The sequence below is a fragment of the Ursus arctos genome, unplaced genomic scaffold (assembly GCF_023065955.2).
Source record: "Ursus arctos isolate Adak ecotype North America unplaced genomic scaffold, UrsArc2.0 scaffold_2, whole genome shotgun sequence".
NCBI lineage: Eukaryota > Metazoa > Chordata > Mammalia > Carnivora > Ursidae > Ursus > Ursus arctos.
Genome location: NW_026622874.1, coordinates 46,292,452 through 46,304,733, shown reverse-complemented (window position 1 = coordinate 46,304,733; position 12,282 = coordinate 46,292,452). Strand labels below are relative to the sequence as shown.

General features: G+C 36.1%; 1 long non-coding RNA gene across 1 annotated transcript in view; it reads right to left on the bottom strand.

Moving 5' to 3' along the window:
- LOC123002022 (uncharacterized) overlaps window positions 1–12,282 on the bottom strand; it is a 37,368-nt gene that overhangs the window by 15,414 nt on the left and 9,672 nt on the right. The window lies entirely within an intron of this gene.

Below are 12,282 nucleotides of genomic sequence, written 5' to 3'. Positions count from 1 at the left end.
AAGTTTTTTTAAGGTTTAGAAAACATTTTTTTTCACTCCAGCAGAAGAATACTTTCTATATATCTATATGAAGCTTGAATTTTTAAGTCATTTGTTTAGAATTATTCATTTTATCAGGTACTTAGAAATCTCCTACTGGGAGAGTACAGGGAGTTAATAGAGATGTAATACACTCTTAAATCGTTAAATGGATATTCTCATGACATTATGAATTCAAGAACTATATATCTTCATGTTGCTGAGTGGGAGCCTGTTTACCACCATATATATGATTTTATATGCCATTTACATTATTCAAAACCTTACTTCTGTAAAAAGAAAAATTCTGAACCAAAACACAACCCTCCCTTTAGTGTACTCAGCTATGTCCTTTTAATCAGGATCTGCAAGATAATAATGTGGTGATTATCTGAACTGCCATGGTCCTCAGATTAATTAAAAAGAAAACTGCAAAAATGTGTGTATATATATAATAACACCATGGATCAAAGTTTGTCAAAATATATCACTTGGTTCAATTCAATGGCAAATGCATAGAAAGGGCTCTGAGGGTGCAGAGGACTGGTTTTCTTGGATTTATAAGAATATAAGGAAAGAAGAGTAATAAGATGGGTAAATGGGTGGATAAGTCATTATATAAATGGATGGCTAAGTCCTTATATATAATTACTGCATAGCAGTAATTTTCCCACAAAATAAAAAATTATTGCACATTATCTACTTGAATTGGGGAGTTAAGTATGTATTCACTCTTTCAGTACTGGAACTTGTTTATGGAACTCAAAGAAATTTTCAAAATGCATTTTTGAGATGTTCCCAAAATTGTTACTTATATATTAAGCATGAATAATTTAATGTCACTATGAGGAGCTACAAAGATTCAACAGATCTTCTATGTTTCCGTTTTATTTGTAAACATTTATTTATTTTTGTTAGTATCTCCAATTTGGAGGTTATTTCAATATTTAAAATAGAGGACAAATAGCATGGCTTACTTTGTGCTTCCACAAAGTATTCATTTGATAGACAAAATTTTCTCTCCCCTTTGTCATGAAAAATAAACAAGCACATGCAAATGGAATACTCCCTGTACATTTGCAAAGTCTTTAAAGGAAGGCATCACACAAACTGATTGTGAAGTATTCAGTGCCACCTTAAAGGTGCACGTAGTGAGAAATAGCTCCATACTTTTCACCTTTTATTCTAAAGGTTCCAACCTTAAGTTAGTCTCTCTTTCAATATGAAATTTAAAACTATTCCCGGGGGTTGGGGGAAGATGATTCCCACAGATGAAAAAGACTACAAGTTAGAAGGAGACTTAGAAATTAAAATTACATCCCTCCTCAGACACACAACACGCAAGGTCTCAGTTCTTCCCTCCAGTCTCACAGCTGGTAAGAACAGCGCCTCTCCCACGGTGCCACACTGCCTCTTCCCACAGCGGCCGTGTAGACTCCTTCCCAGCTAGAACCGGACTGACGCCTGGCGAGCTCAATTCCTACTGATCCTCAAATAGCCAGGCACTGCTCCTTTCACTGAGTATTCCAATTGTTTTTTTATACTCAGTTTGCAGCTTTCTTCTTATTATCACAGAGTAAGACTTTATGTTGCCTGTCTCTCAGGTTTTCTCTAACAATGCAGAGGAAGCCACAAAGCAAACTTACCCTGCCTAGAAGTAGGAGATGGTGGGTAATGAGTAAAAACATGGTATGTGTCAAAACAACTTGTTGAAAGGTTGGAAGCTGAATGACTCCAAATAGATCCCAACCAAAGACCTTAAATAGCCATTCTTTCCTCTTACTTCCCTGACTCCTCCCCATCCCAAGCTATAATTGTAGGCTTTCTGATTTAATAGGACAGAAAAAGGAACAATTGCAGATTTTTGGAATTAAAAAAAAATCAGGTTTTTGGAATACTTGGTAGTGAGGATTTTCAGTAAAATATCAGATGTGTAACTTGCACATGTGGCTCTATTTATGTCTCTTTCACTCCATATGCTATTTGATTTTCTCAGTTATCACTGATGAGTGATCTTATGAATGGAATTTTTAAATAAAAGAGATTAACTTGCAAAAAATGAATAACAACATTAACATTCCTGGTAAAATATTTAAATATTCAATGATTGTGTAATGCCATTTTCTAAAAATATGTCAATGGCTTTAAGAAATGAAATGCTTACATTAAAAGCTAAGCTAAGCAGTAAAATAGTAATAAAATTACAAGATATTGATATAGATACAACCTTCAAATTATGAGATTCCTCAAGCAAGAAGTTTTCCATTTTCTGACGGTTCCTACAGAATACATCTTAAAGCAATTTATGTTTGACCTCCATTAGATCAGACCTAAACAAATTAAATTATATATTCCTTAGGGGCGCCTGGGTGGCACAGCGGTTAAGTGTCTGCCTTCGGCTCAGGGCGTGATCCCGGTGTTCTGGGATCGAGCCCCACATCAGGCTCCTCCGCTATGAGCCTCCTTCTTCCTCTCCCACTCCCCCTGCTTGTGTTCCCTCTCTCACTGGCTGTCTCTCTCTCTGTCGAATAAATAAATAAAAATCTTTAAAAAAAAAACTGTTAGGTTTTTTAACAATCCAATGTGGAACTAGGATCCATGAATTTATTCAAAACCCTTTTGAATTTATTTGAATATCAATAGCAATAATTCATCAATAATGATTACTTATTCCTATAAGTTTATGCAAATGTGGTTCCTTATATTTGCCTAGAAAGAATCTATTTCAGCCTCAAAATAAAATCAAGAGATTTTTTTTTTAAAGATTTTTTTTATTTATTTGACAGAGATAGAGACAGCCAGCGAGAGAGGGAACACAAGCAGGGGGAATGGGAGAGGAAGAAGCAGGCTCATAGCAGAGGAGCCTGATGTGGGGCTCGATCCCATAATGCCGGGATCACGCCCTGAGCCGAAGGCAGACGCTTAACCGCTGTGCCACCCAGGAGCCCCAGATTTTTTTTTTTTAAACCAATGCTCTATTATAAAACTCTGAGACCTTTAGGGCATTGCAAACATGAGCTAGTGTCAAACTTCATCTTCCCCAAAGTTTTTTTTTTAGTTTGTCTATATATAGAATTCACTCTACTCACCTTCTGTGCTTTATTTTTCTCCAGAATTTTCCTAATTTTTTGTGCTGCAGTAACTATGTGTGTCTATGGTATTCCTGATGACAGTACTATTGATATAGTAAAGGCAGAAAAAAAAATTTCCATTTCCTTTCTGATATCTTTTCTTATAACCTTAGTATCATCTTGGCTTTTAAACAATAGTAGCTTTCTGGCCCATAACTTTGAAGAACAGGCTGGATATCATTCCTGGAATTTCAAGAAAAGTTCAAATCCATTATCTTGGACTTGAAATTTAGGTTGAATTGACTTTTCTTTTGTCTAAGTGGATGCTGGTGAGCTGATCTTCCCAATCATTTATTTCCTAACATAAGTAATCAGTATGAGTCATTGTTGCAAAACCTTTAAAAAAATGTATTAAAAAAAAAAGAAGATTCTTTTTCTCTTGAAAGATAAAAACATGTTATTTGGTCTCAGTATCATTAGCACATTTATTTCCTATGCAAAAATTCTATCACTAGCCTTCACCCACACAATTTCTATATAACAGTTTCACCCCAATTATATCTAATGTTGGCCTGATTTGCTTGCCAACCACACGGTCATGTAATTTATTTCATGGTGATGCCAATTAATTTAAAGTGAATCCTTTTCACAACTATGTGAAAAGGGTTGGATGTTGTCACAATAGCAATCAATTATTATATGAATAAAGAGTTGCTCATTCTATGTTCCTCTTACTGTTTTGTCAGATCTGCCGTTTCATTTTAATGCGACATCATCAGGAAGGAATATCAGATGACAACTATTTACTTTAGCTATGTCATTTCAGAAGAATTTTTGTGGTTATATGCAATTACTATTTATAGTGTATGTTTGAATATAAAATGCATAAATGTAATTAACTCTAACAAGAAATGAACATACATTGGTGTGTTTCCAAGTATAACAGAGGTGGGAAAATAACATTTTTTAAATGACCTCATTTCTTTAAGAAATCACATTATTTTTTCTCTTTATTTTAAGATACAAAAACAGGATTGGATGTCTGGTAGAGGAAGAAAAAAAAACCAACAATGCTTAACCAGGTTATTGTTTAGCCATTAAATATTTATGCCTTGTGTTATGTGTTATATCTAGATTAAAACCGGCTATGAATATTTCTGAGAAAAGAAAACTGTCTTGTTCAATTCATATTCTTTTCTTGAGTAATGATTGTGTAATTAACTATTCCTGGATATCTCACATAAAATCTTATTGCATTGACTTATATTTTTACAAATAAGAATTTTGAAGCAGTTAGTTCCATACAAATATGATGTATTTTTTTGTTCTAATATTTTTAACTTTTTGTGCATTTAGGAAAATACATTGTTATATTTGGATCATTAATTTTGCAAGTAACGATGGCTCAGATACAAAATATAATAAATATCTGGCTCTGTTTAAAAACTGATTTAAAAAGTTAAAGTTTTCGTAATGTAGATATATTAACTATTCTTGCATTTATTTCATGTAGGTTTTCATTACTATATCTTATTTTTAACTTATCCTTTTAGGCCTTTAAAAAGTAAATACTTTTGTTCCTGATGCCTTTGAATTATTGTTTTTGTTCTACTTTCCAAATATATTATGTTTACCATGAAGACATAATCATGAATTCAAAATCATAAGACTGGTTTTTCCTACTTCTTATAAACAGAAAACACAGGGGAAATTCTTACTATTTAGTAGGAAAAGTGGATTTTAAAATTAATCACTCAAAGCAGTGTTTGTTTCATATCTGAACACAAATCTTTCATGGTATCATACCAAAATCCATTATTAAAAACCAAGAGCACTTCAAGGAGATTTCAATGTGGAATTTATGATTGATTGATTACAAATTTGCTTTTAAAGTATTGTTTATTGTCCAACAATTCTATAGATTATTTTATAGGATTTTCTTTTTGCTAGAAGCAGTCTTTCAAAATAAGTAAATAAACCCTAACACTAGAAGGTTAAAGATTGATTGGAAATTTCAAACCATGAGCCCCAATTGTGTTTTAAACCAGATAAAAAGCCATTTTCCCAAATGTTGTTTATATATTAAGTGGTAGAAGTCAATGAAGAGTAAAAAGTATCATTAAGTAGTGATTTTAAGTACATTTAGAACTTCATTGAGAAATCTAAGGTTATATGAATATGTGAACATATGGATATATCCACTAAAGGAACCCACTTTCTTTAAGTTTCTGTCTTTTAAAAGCATTGTTCATTTTAACTGACTATTTTTTTTAAAGATTTTATTTATTTATTTGACAGAGAGAGACAGCGAGAGAGAGAACACAAGCAGGGGAAGTGGGATAGGAAGAAGCAGGCTCCCAGTGGAGGAGCCCGATGTGGGGCTCAATCCCAGGACTCTGGGATCACGCCCTGAGCCAAAGGCAGATGCTTAATGACTGAGCCACCCAGGCACCCCTAATTGGCTATTTTTAAGTCCACATAAATCACACTTCATAGTACCTCCATTTCAAATAGCAGTAAAGACTTGAAAAAAGAAAATGAAAGCAAATGTTAGTCAATTCAGAAGATTTATTTTCAAAATCAATAACTTCGAAAAGAGGCAAATTTAAGCAAAGTACATTTACTTTTTCATTCTGTAGTCAATTAAAATGAAATCATTAGCCCTGAAACATGGATGAACGTTTCTTAAGTCAATGCTGAAAAACTATAATCATATATTCGTAAGTGTTTGATAACTATCATCTGATAAGTTGAGTTTTAAGGATTTCTCACTGAATTAATAATTCTGAAGTGAGCAGTATAGAAAACAAAACAAATTTTTTAAGTGTTCAAAAACATGCCATAAACTGGAAAGACAGCAGATTTGTACAGCAGCTCACAAAGTATTTTCACAGAGAAAAGTAATTTTTACCTTGTGTAAAATGTATAACTAAAAGAACTACATGATAATTGCAGGATAATACATGTGTCTATAAATATTGATAATTAATATCATTACATATATCATTACAAAATTAATTAATTAAAAAACATTAATATCATTACAAAATATATAAAGACAAGGCTAGTTAAAATGGGATTGGCCAAGACTTAGAAATGAGAGTCAATGTGTGAGAAATGCAGTGGCCATCCACCAGAGAAGAGCCGGAGAAAACATGAACAAAGCTTGCAACGGCATATGAAAACCATAGGTAGAGGGCCCAGTCTGACAGGGAAAGAAACTGCAAAAAGACACCGTGGAGTGGTTCTTTGGGCCTTGGAAGAATGGAAAAATAATGCTAAAACTAATAGAAAGATCTTGTTAAAAAATCAGAATGACTGAAGGAGGATCAGGACTTAGGTTCACGTTAAAGGTATTCAAAGTAACAGTAAACTTGTAGGGCTGCCTATGTGTGTCCTGTGGTTTGGAGGAATATAAAAGAAGTCCATGTTCCTCCTCAAGTAGCTAAAACCTCTTCCTCCCAACTTCCAGGAGCAGTTACAAATGCTCAGGTCTTCCACTTTTAATGAAAAAGCTGTCTCCACACTTAGTCCTTGCTCTATTTCTCCCATGATGTATCCTCTTCACAGTGAAGCATCAGGAAGATTTTGTCTGCACGTCGTATTCACCCGTCCTAAATTCATTATTTAATTTAGTACAAGTGGGGCTTTTCTCTTTGGCTCTCACTTTTCACTGAAATTGCCATGGCTGTTAGAGACTAAATCTAGTGACTAATTTTCAGTACTCTCATTATGGTCATTCTGAGGTACTAAACACCCTTAACCACTTCCTTCTTACACGAATTATGTGGTCTCTGTGGTGCCCTTTTCCACTACTGTCTTCATTTCTTAGCTGCTCTTTTTCCACCAGCTTCATGGACTCCTCTTTCTCTGCCTACTCCTTCGTTTCCCAAACTTAGGTTTCTGTTCTTGCTCTCATTCTCCTGTCCCTCAGTTCACTCTTCCAGGGGCATCCACACTCCCCAGTCTCTACCACGATGAGTATTTTTGGCTCCTGGAGTGATTCAAGACTCTTGGGATCTGAAGCTTAGACAATATGGAGGGCCCTCTTTAAGAAAAGGAACACAGAATTCTGAATACAAAATTAGGTTTAAAAAAGTAAATACATACTTAAAACAAACAAAAAATCATAATGTTTGAAAAGCTGAAAAATACCACAGCATTATAGAAACCAAAAAATGAATACATTTTCATTAATTAACTCCCTGGCATGACTCTATAATTTACTCCATTTCCATTATTTTGTAACATTATAGAAAGAATGGAAAGATAAATCAGTCTTTCATCTAGCATGGTTCATCAGATCTATTTTTTTATTACTGATATATAAAATGCAAAATACTTGAGATTTCTCACACAGATAAACTCACCCTATGTGGTGTTGCTATAAATTTGTGTCTGACAAAGGACAAAAACAAAGTTTTTGTTTTGTTTTGTTCTTAAAGATTTGATTGATTTATTCAAGAGAGAGGATTGCAAAGAGGAGCAGAGGAGGAGCAGAGGGGGACCTGGGGGAGGGAGAGGGACAAGCAGACTCCATGCTGAGCGCAGAGCCCTGTGCAGGCCTTGATCCCAGGACCCTGAGACCACGACCTGAGCCAAAACCAAGAGTCAGATGCTGGCTGCTTAATGGACTGAGCCACCCAGGCACCCCTCAGCCAAAGTTTATCTCACAATTCCCTTAAAAAAGAAGAAACATTTATAATTCTGTATTTCATTATCAGATACAATCATGAAAGAAAAGAACTTCTGTCTGACCGAGCATTAGTAAGAGCCAATTCTCCACTGAAAGTTTTGCACATCTGGATGATTAGAAGAATTTCCCACAGAACAACTTGTGGTTCCAGACATTCATACTTTGTTTCTCCTCCATGACCCACACTTTCCTATACCAGGCACCTTGGGACACTTGGCTCTGTCTCTTCACATTGTATCAGATGAATCAGCACATGGGGAGTAGATGTGCTTCTAAAAGCCTTTCCTGAATCAGGGTGGCTACAGTAACATCCTAAGTACTTCATCCTCAACCCAAACTGTTGTATCATCATCACCTCTCAGGTGGATGCCCAAAACTCACCTAGCCATTGTCGAGAGGGAGAGTGTGTGTGTGCTGGTTGTGGGGGGTGAGTCAGAGTGGAAAGGGACAGTAATCTTAGAAAACTGTGTTTAAAATACCTTGTATCTGCGAATTGTACAAAAGCATAGCACCCCTTCCAGAGCCACGCTAGTGAGGAGGCCTCAAGTTTATCTAATCCAGGTAAACCTCTCCTCCTAGCTGTTACACAAACGTCTCAAGTTGTACACACTCAAAAATGATGGCAATCTTACCTCCAGACAACAGCACCTCTGACATCGTGTGCTCTTCCTTCAGTTATCAGTCACCTATCACCTGGGTGCCTTAGTCTAAAATCAGGGAATCTTTTTTACAATTCTCCTTCAATCTCATCTCTAAATAATTGCTAACTGGGTGCCTGGCTGTCTCAGTTGGAGGAACGTGAGACTCTTGATCTCAGGGTCATGAGTTTGGGCCCCACTTTGGGTGTAGAGATTATAAATATATAAAATAAATAAACTTTAGAAAATAAATAAATAATTGTTAATGGCGACTGATTCAACTTATTTCCATCATCACTGCCATGGTTAAGCCTAGCTCAGGGCCTCACCATTTCTGCTGCTTTTCCACCAGCTACCTAACTGGCACCCTCTGTGCTGGCCTTACCACACCGTGATTCACTTTTATATTTTGCCAGGCAGAGAAAGCTTTCTGAACTGAAAATCGTATGAAGTAGCCTTCTTACCTAAACTCTTAACAGACATTCATTATGCTCAAGACAATTTCCAAACTTCTTAGTCTGGCGTATAAAACCCTTCATAGCATAGTTTCTGCTTTTTTTTTTTTTTTTTTTTTTGAGAAACGCCTCTCATCTATGCTCTACCCTTTGTCTCTGCACCATCCTATTGTCCCACAATATTAAAATATTGTCGTTGGCTACACCATTGTCAAGTATTTATATCTGTTGCTCGTTCTGCCTAAAATATCACCACCTAAAGAAACTGCTTAAATTCCTCTGGTCTTTCAGAACTCTTTCCAGGATGCCTTCTTTGACCACTGCCACTCTCCCTCTCGCCTGGATCAAGGTTTCCCAGAAAACCCATTCTGTGCCTTTATTAGGATATGAATCAGGTATTATAACTGATATCATGTTCATACTAAAAAATGCATTAATTTCGGGCACCAGGCTGGCACAGTTGGTAGAGCATGTGACTCTAAATCTCAGGGTCCTGAGTTCAAGCCCCACACTGGGTGTGGAGACTACTTAAAATAAATAGAGACAAATAAAAATGTTGAAGGCTTCATGATCACAGGGAAGCTATTAACTGTCATAAAAGCTGAGATTTTTTACTCTCAAGAATCATCAAAATATCTACTCTAGTGTCTTTATGGGTTTAGAGTACTACACTCCTTATTTGATTGTAAATCATCTTGTTCAACATGATCAAGACCGATTAAAGTAAAGAATCATAAAAATAAGTAAATATATAAGCAAAAAAGTATTAACTGAAGAATTTTTTCTCTGAGTATGAATCTATTTTTTTGGTTTCAGCTTTTCTACTTTGTCTTTTGACTCCATACCCACAATCTCAATTGTTCAATTTATAGTTCCAGTTTCTTTAAAGTGAATGAGAACTTCAAGAAATAATCTGAATGCAGATATTCTCCCACATTTTTGTTTTTAAAATGTGGGAGCCCAGTCTAATTGTAGGGTCAGCAGTCAGACTATTTATAGTAGTGCCTTACATTTTCTTAACTTGGGCAAGGACAAGAAGAGTTCAGCTATTTAGAACAAAAGGTACACCTCTCCTCCATGCCTCCCAAATGTCTCACCAAGTTCACTAGGGGTTAGAAGAGAAAAGAATCTCTCTGTGACTGGGCTTTTAACCTCAATTAGCCCCAGTCCACACCTAAGAAAATGTGACTACCCTGTTATCATATCATACAAAAGGTAGTAAACTTCCTAGTTGCTACTGTGCCACAAAGCATAAAGATACAACAGAGGGGTATTACAAATAGCAGAGATATTTTCAAAACTTTCAAAAGCACTTCCAAACAGAGGCCTGATCATAGTCAAGCACATCAAACTTTTGCTGCTGCTTCACTCACACTTAATTGCATGGCAATTATGTAGCAATTCACCTTTGTTGAGGTTTTTCAGAGCATTCAGTGTGGTCTTCATTGAATCAACTTGCTTTTCCTGCACTGATTTTATTTGTGCATAATTTAATTAAATCATGTATTAACAATAATGAGTAAAACTTACATAAGGAGAAAAACAAAACAAAACAAAACAAAACACTTCCCTGTCCTTTGATAAGCATCCAATTCTACCGGTAGGAGGAGATGAGCAGTAGCTACGAGGATTCAGTATTGCAGAACTCAAACAGAATGTTAAAAAAAAACATGGAGGGGGCACCTGGGTGGCTCAGTCAGTTAAGCAGCTGCCTTCAGCTCAGGTCATGATCCCAGGGTCCTTAGATCAAGTCCCACATCTGGCTCTTTGCTCAGCGGGGAGCCTGCTTCTCCCTCAACTTACCACTCTCTCTCTCTATCTCTGACAAATAAGTAAACAAAACCTGAAAAAAGAAAAAAGAAAGAAAGAAAGAAAGAAAGAAAGAAAGAGAAACTGGTTAATGTCCTAGAGAGTAGTACAGCCATAATCTTAGGATATCTTTTCTGCCAGACACAAATCTATTGCTTCTCCAATGGACGAAAGTCATTTACAACTTATCAATTTATAAGTTAATCATCTACCTTCATGGAGTCTGAATCCTGATCAATAGTAAATAGTAAATCAAACAACGGTTCATTCCCTTAGAGCAGGAGTTGGCAAATATTTTCTAGAAAGTGCCAGATAGTAAATATTTTAGTATTTATGGGCCACATAAAGTCTCTGTCACACACTAATCTTTGTTTCATTTTTTAATAACTCTTTAAAAATGTAAAATCCATACTTCGCTCAAGGACTGAACAAATGCAGGCCTTGGGCCAGATGTTACCCGTGGGCCATAATTTGCCAAAACACCGCCCTAGACAATAAAACAGTCCTTGGATGAGCCTGTTGCACAAGGTCCTAGCACGACTCTGAAAACTCGCAGTCTTCCCTTGCCTCTTTTCCAGGTCTGGGGTAACTTTTTAACCATACAAATGAGGAAGCAGAAGCAAAGAGAGTAAACTGGCTCAAAATTCTAAAACAAGATGTGTAACTGGGACTTCAGTTTGATTTCAATGCCTTGTTCTCTCCTGTCTTTTAATCATATATATATGTATATACACAGACACAGATGCACACACACAATCATTACACAGTTTTCATGAACTATTTTTAAAAGAATTTATTGGAGTGCCTGGGTGAATCAGCCGGTTAAGCGTTGGACTCTTGATTTCGACTTGGGTCATGATCTCTGGGTCGAGAGATCAAACCCCCAGTCGGGTTCCATGCTCAGCGTGGAATCTGTTTGGGATTTTTCTCCCTCTGTCCCTCCTCCCCCTGCACTCTCATGAATGTGCTCTCTTTCTTGCTCTTGCTCTTGCCCTCTCTCTCGAATAAAAGAATAAAATCTTTAAAAAAAAACTTATTTTAATTACTTATTCCTTTTATATTGTGATACATATGATGTGTAATAAGAAATCCAGTCAATATTGTTTTTCATATTGCTTTGTTGGGTGGTTGTAATCATAGCCTGTTCTATCTGCAAAAAAGTCAATGTCAGTTGAGTAATAAAAAGTTAAAATAGAGGAGAGAAGAACCTAGAAGGGAGGAGTAAAAGAAAATGAAGAAACTCTGACTAATAAGAGCAATAAAGATCTTTTTCACTTCAAGAGAGTTGTCAGTATCCAGTAGGGGAAAAAAACATTCTGGGTAGGTTAAAGAGAGGACATTTAGTACATGGAATTAGTTATAAAAGTGATGGGTGAGCTGAAAAGCTAAGAAAAGAATGGTGATGAAATGCAGAGATTAACATCAGCAGGAAGCCACTTTTGCTCTTCGGGCTAGAGGCTCACGAAGAGGAGAGGGTGTTAGTAGACCTCAAAAGCCAGAAGTGTCTGTTGTGGCCAGAACACCATGGTGGGGGTTGACTGGCAAAAGCTGGAACCACAGAAGGGAGCTATGTTTACAGCATTGGAGAAGACACA